The sequence below is a fragment of the Asparagus officinalis genome, chromosome 9, assembly GCF_001876935.1.
Source record: "Asparagus officinalis chromosome 9, Aspof.V1, whole genome shotgun sequence".
Taxonomy (NCBI): domain Eukaryota; kingdom Viridiplantae; phylum Streptophyta; class Magnoliopsida; order Asparagales; family Asparagaceae; genus Asparagus; species Asparagus officinalis.
The window spans coordinates 59,533,134-59,540,101 of record NC_033802.1 but is presented as its reverse complement, the minus strand read 5'-3'; the positions used below and the strand labels follow the sequence as shown (position 1 = coordinate 59,540,101).

General features: G+C 33.5%; 2 long non-coding RNA genes across 2 annotated transcripts; both read left to right on the top strand.

Moving 5' to 3' along the window:
• Positions 989 to 1,924, top strand: LOC109824437. The gene is made up of 2 exons (XR_002242640.1): positions 989 to 1,314; positions 1,441 to 1,924. It is a non-coding gene; the product is annotated as an uncharacterized LOC109824437 (long non-coding RNA).
• Positions 3,364 to 4,461, top strand: LOC109824554. The gene is made up of 3 exons (XR_002242678.1): positions 3,364 to 3,475; positions 3,552 to 3,689; positions 3,983 to 4,461. It is a non-coding gene; the product is annotated as an uncharacterized LOC109824554 (long non-coding RNA).

Here is a 6,968-nt window from a genome sequence, read left to right as displayed (position 1 = left end):
ATTAATGATGACTATAACTTATTTTAAATTTCAAAATGATCTTTTTTGGTTCTTTGATCTGTTACTTCTTACATATTTTAACTCACAATGTGAACAGAGACAAGCAAGACATGTGAATCGTAACTGTACTGAAAGTACCATAACGTAGTTTTAAAAACTTCAAGCTATCTTTCTGCTTATAAGCACAACTTGGTTCATTTTTTTAATGTCAAGTTCATTTGTAAACACCTTTGTGATATTCATATTACAAGTGGCATCCTTCTGTTTTACCTTTATGCATTTTATTTATATTATTCTGCCTATTAAGTACTTTATTTACTTAGAGGACTGACGCATATTTGCACGGAAATGACTGCAAAGAGTTGCATGCTATGAATTGATGTAGGAAATTTTGATTTATAAGACACTTTAGTTTTATTTAATATTACAGTTAACGTTCTTGTTTACTTTTCCTTAAAAGATATCTTCTTTTTCCCTTTGTAATTGTTTTGCTTGCTCCTACATGCATGTTTTTCAAACATTGACTTGCTTAGATAATTACAAAGCCCATTCATAATTTTAAATTATCACCTAGCCGATGTTGTTCTTACCTGTGTAAGATAGGTGTTATTTTAGTTTCTAAAAATATTTTAAAGGTAATGAAAATTTCCCCGGTATTAATAAATGAGTTTGATACTCAATTTATGATATTGATAAAATTCGATCCATGAAGTCTTTTCTAGCAGTCCATTTCTGTGCATTAGTAACTATTAAGTCATAATAGCACTTGGGTCTCTATGTTTCAGATGTCTTACTGTAATAGCACCAGAACCCAACACATACACGCTTACAATGATATGCATCGAAATTTACTCACACATGTTCAATTTTTATAAATACCACAGTGTCAATTTATCATGTCATGCATCCTATATGCTTGAAGATGAACAAACCTGACAAAGAAAATACCTTTAAACTAAAATTTTGTGTTGGCACTTGTGTTTTTAAGGGCATTTTGGGGAATTCAATCTCAAGAAAAGTAAATATTCATACCAAATAGAATAGTCATCTTTCTTGTCATTATGCATGTCCATAATTCTTTTGTGGTTTCGTAACAGATGTTGAAACGCATAACACGCATATCTTTCTATAGAGAAGGTAGCTAATTTTACAAAATTGTTATTCTAATTTATTTCTTTTAGTAGCCCAAATTTATTTGTATCTGTTTTATGACATGGCCAGGTTCTCAGTGTTCTTAAAAGAATAATCAATGAAGATTGCCTACTACTAGATTTCATACCGAAAGATGATATCTACAACAATAGAACTACAAGGGTAGTAAGTTCAATTTGGCGATAGCATAAGGGTTCTATTTGCAGTTAATCCTTCTTTAAAAGCATTATGCACAATGAAACTGTTGGCTATAGTTCAGCTTATTGAAGTACTTGTGTTTTTAAATAGAACAAGCCCATCAGAATTTGTTGTTCCTTTGGCCAAATACAACAAGTCAATGTACACCCAAGTCTCTCTCGGTATGAGATTCAGGATGATGTTTGAGACCGAGGAGTCTGGAGTACGTAGATACATGGGAACAATCACTGGCATCAATGATTTGGATCATGTTCGGTGGAAAAATTCACAGTGGCGTAATCTGCAGGTATGGATATAATAGTGGCTTTTACCATTGTACAAACAATGTTCTTAGAATTATAATGGAAACATAGTATAATATTCCAACACTTGCATATAAGTTATGGCTGTCCATTTATGACGTTAGTACTTTTTCATTCCTTATCACCATAGAATCATGAGTAAACCACATTCAGATTATGAAAAAAAGGAAAAAGGAAAACAGAATATGCTGTCCATTTATGACGTTAGTACCTTTTTATTCCTTATCACCATAGAATCATGAATAAATCACATCCAGAATATGAAAAAAAAAAGAAAAAAGGATAATTTTATCAGAAAATGGAGTTTTTGAGGAGGAGCTTCAATTTGTGCCTATTTATCTGTAGAGCTCGACAAACCTGGGATGAAGGATATGCCAAAACATTCAATAAATCTCTGATACATTTCCCCTCTAAGAACTTACAACTTTAATTATAGACTTAGTTCAGTTTAGAAGCAATATTATCTGAATTATAGTCATTGTGATGAACCATTTATAGTCCTCATGGTCCTCATGTTAATTAGGTTAGCTGGGATGAATCGACAGCTACTGAAAGAAGAACAAGAGTATCACTATGGGAGATTGAACCTGTGACAACTCCTTTTTATATATGCCCCCCTCCCTTTTTCAGACCAAAGTTCCCTAAACAACCAGGGATTCCAGGTATACTTATTTTGAAATTATCACTATGGACCTCCCATTAAAATAGTTATATAATTTTAAAATTCTGTTTGAGATATAGCTTAACTGGGTTTTCTTTTGGCAGTTGCCAAAAATAGCCCTTTGTTTCTATAATATTCATATGCTCCAAATTTCTGCTAAAAAACAAGTGAACAGGCATGGCATGTGCAATTTGATTTCTACAGGTCAGATAGAATATAAAATTGGACTGTGAATTTGAACTTTTCAATAGGTTCTGCAAAAACATTAACCTTCTCCTCTTATCTCTTTGTTTCTGCAAAAACAATGCAATCTTGGAATCTTGATGGATATAGTTTCTGGGTTGTTGGGTAAGTCATTTTGTTCCTCTTATCTCTTTGTTTTTAGTGGTTCAGTATGACATAGTTCACATTATACTTATGCACGTTAAGTTCATTTATTCGACAATGGACAAAGGTAACATTTTTTCGTGCATTACACATATCGTTTTATCAAGATATCATTGTCTATGTAGCTATGGTTATAGTTAACATAATTCTGATGCTTTAAATAAATAATTTTACAGTAACAGTTGAATGAAAGGCGCGTTTTGTATGGTTTGACCGATCTTCATCTTCTGTACTTACTCATTAGTAGTTATGTTGCTTTAGCATTTTCAGGAAAGTAATTCTTTTCTCATTTTCCACCTCCCTATGTAGCAAAGACAGTGATTAAATAATATCATTTTAAAGGAATATTATTTATTTATATTTTCCAAATTGTTGTAAACTTTTCAGTGAGAAAAGAAATCTCAACAATAATTCTTCTTTCTAGCAAATGGATGATCTACCTAATGTAAAAAGTAGATGATAAAATGTTTTTACTTTTGGTGGGGTATCATTGTTTCAGAAGTGATGTTGTGTTTTAAATTTACAGTTTTTTTACTTTTGGTGGGGTATCATTGTTTCAGAAGTGATGTTGTGTTTTAAATTTACAGTTTTTGCACTGGTTGGTTTCACATGTCCATTGTTTCAGAAGTGATGTTGTGTTTTAAATTTACAGTTTTTGCACTGGTTGGTTTCACATGTCCATCTCCGGAGAAAGACCATATCACCACTTCCTTATGTGTCTAACCTCTAATTTTGATTAGGTGAAGACCACTCTCAAGGATCTATGGAGATGAGAGTAAGCCAAATTCAATTAATTTATCTAAATATTGTGGTGTCCTTGACGTTGTTATGAAAATGTCCTCTTTTTACAGTTTGAGAGGAGTGACGACCCTCTGGAGAAAATAACCACAAGTGAGCAAATCGAAAGTATAGCTGAGTTATATACGTCTCAAGGGGAACCTGTAACTGTTCGATCTTTCTGACCAATTCATGCTAAGATACTCGCCACGGTTAGTGACAGTTTGTAACTAATTTTTTAACAAATATCACAGCTAGGGTTAGTGACAGTTTGCATAGTTTTCAGCATCACAATAATTTTCTTCCATGGGATATCTAATCTAATTTCTGAGCTATTGAAACAGTCTAGGATTTAGCTAATTTTAATTGATTTTCTATTGTAAGAGGAAATGCTAAGTAATTACTAACAATTACTTCATGACTAAATGACATTGATAAATTTTAATATCAATTTATTTTAATATCAAGTAACAATTTATTTTAAGTTTGCACATGATTGTTGTAGGTGTTTCTGAAAAACTATAAGATAATTTACTGCCACATCAATCATATTCATTGATGAGATAGATGCAATTACTTCCAAGCGAGAAAACCTGCAAAGAGAGATGGAACGGCGGATAGTAACACAACATATGACTTGCATGGATGAATCACATCACACTCAGTCTTCTGATGATTCCCAAAAACATCAGAGAAGAAGCTTGGTTATGTTCTTGTTATCGGAGCAACAAACAAACCAGATGCACTTGACCAAGCTTTAAGGAGACCTGGACGGTTTGATCGTGAGATTTCTTTGGGTGTACCTGATGAAAAAACCACTGCTAGAGATCCTCTCAGTTCTTACTCGATAATGTAAATGTGTGTTTTGGAGAGAGTGGAGTCAATGAGATATAGTTTTATATAATAATTATGTCCTTTTGAAGTTTTAAGTGTTTCATAAAATTTCAAACTGAGTATTGCATGATTGCAAGGTTAGGTGATCAATGGGTTCCTATCGTTCAATTGCATTGCAAATGAGGATGGTTTTGGTTGGGATATATTCACATGAGTTGAGAAGAGAAAAAACTGAAAATATGTTATTTGTGTAACTTTGTTTTGGATGAATCATCAGGTACAAGTTCAGATGAAATTAAACTAAACCATATGATGCTTTTTGGAATATGTCATGGTATATGTAGAATTTGATTTTCGTTAAAGTAGAGTATTACCTTATGTAGAGTATACAATTAAGTAATTAACTATGATTTAAATTTATCTACAGGAAAGTTCATGTTGTTATCAGTCAATTTCCAAAGGTTAACTTCATGACCGCTATAATTCATCAATCTAAAGGGAAACAAAAAGTGTAGTCAAAAGATTTTGCTTGGATTGACATCCACATCTTCAAACATTACTTTTAGGTATATTCTTGTTATTGTATTTGATTGATCAATCACCTTGTAGACACAACCACTCTACTATCGCATAATTGATCCTTAAATATAAATGTATTATTCAAACATTTTTAATTTTTAGCTTATGTTCATATATATTGTGTACATTCATTAAATTTATACCAAATCTTTACATAAACATAATTATAATTTAAATTAATATTAAAAATTTTACCGCGTGCATTGCACGTGCAATTTAACTAGTAAATATAAAATTAGGCTAAGTTTGGCGTAGTTTAGCCTTAGTTTTTAAACTAGTTTTATTTTGAACTAACTTCTCGACAAAAAACGAAACTTATCTACGCCTCTTTACTTAAAGCAGAATGCAAAAAAGTACTGTTAATACAATAGTAAACATTGTAGCATAAACAGTAAATCAAATCTGATTCTCTGCACACGAAATTATTGCTATAATATAAACAGTAAATCAAATCTGCTACTCATTAATATATTTTAAACATATAATAATTTAATTAAATATACTAAAATTTAAAGGAAGATAAATTTAAAATACAGTCTTAAAAAAATAGGAGTCACTTTGCTCTGCATGGTATGCACACTAGATTTGTTTAAAAGCAGGACCTATGGTGGACAAACACGGCCGAACAATATCTTGAGTGGGACCAATTAGAATCAAGCATCAACTCGGTACTGGTACCCAGTCAACTTGAAAGCCAAAGGAAGAGCGACAGCTCATTGTTGGGCCAACGTGGGCCCGATCATGCTGTCCCGACTTTTAACAATCATTCACATTTCTATGTGGCGTGGCTCAAAATAATTGGCTGTCTTGGTAACTATAGGGTCCCATTATGATCTCATTACCTAATTATATCTGACAAGAAAATAATAGTCAAAGAACAAAATATAGGACCAACAGGGGGACAGGTGAGGTGTCCCCCTCCTATTGTATAATGAATGAGTTGTTCATCATTAATAATGGACAACTCATTATGCAATAGGAGGGGGACACCTCACATGTCCCCCTGTTGATCCCATATTTTGGGTGCCTGTAGCAAAGCTCATCTGACAAACAACTTATCTCAGACAATGTGCCGGTTTTTAAGGAGTTAAAACAGAGCCAAATGGCTGTAATATACATCCAATAGTAAGGTCCAACATGCTCAATCTTTTACCTTACTATATGAACATTTGAAACTGGCCTTAAAAAAACAAATGATTTAGCTTGTATTTACTTCTTGGAAAATTTAAATGTAGTTATAACTCACACAAATCAACATATGCTAAGTAGTGAGGCATTGAGGCCCAATTCTCTGAATTTTATGGGTTTCAATTGTTGAGGGGAAGTATTGGCATATATTCATTTCCATGTCTCTATACTCACATGCTGCTTCCACGTCCAAAAAATTAAAAGCAACTTTTTGGCAAGGCAAATTGTTTTCCAGTCCACCAAAGGAACTTTGTGAGAGGCATTAGAAGTCACTCAAAGAAACTCTCCGCACAACTCATCTATTTTCTCCAAGACCCTTTTCTCAAGATGTAGTTACTAGTCTAAACGCTTGGATGCCAAGGATGACATTTTTAATAATGTTGTGCTCAGCGGAAAATTCGACAGCACCTCTGCTGCACGACAAGAGATTAGATCACAACGAAATTCTCGTTTCACCAAGGAAACAAGAATCGAAAGTGCAATATCTCAACAAAGTGGGATATACACTCTTCCTCTCATCAGTTCTAGGACTGACCTGTCGAGGGAACCTAAACAAGCTATTACAAATCACAAGACAGCAAGACAATGAATTTTACGTGGTTTGACAAGTTGTCTACATCCACGGGGCAAGGAGGGGGAGATCTACTATTAGAGGGAGAAAATACAACTAGGGTTTACAATCACACAACTTAAACCCTCAAACAAGCTCTCAAACCCCTCACACAAAAAACTCTCTCAAAAGGGGATGCACAAAACCCTTGACAATAGCCGACTCAGCCTCTGCCGAATTTCCCTTCATCACGCCGAAAAATCAATCTGCTTTTTTACTTGTACTTGCACAGCCGCCTTTTTTGCGTTCTCACCTTCTGCTTATTCACATCCCTAAGAAA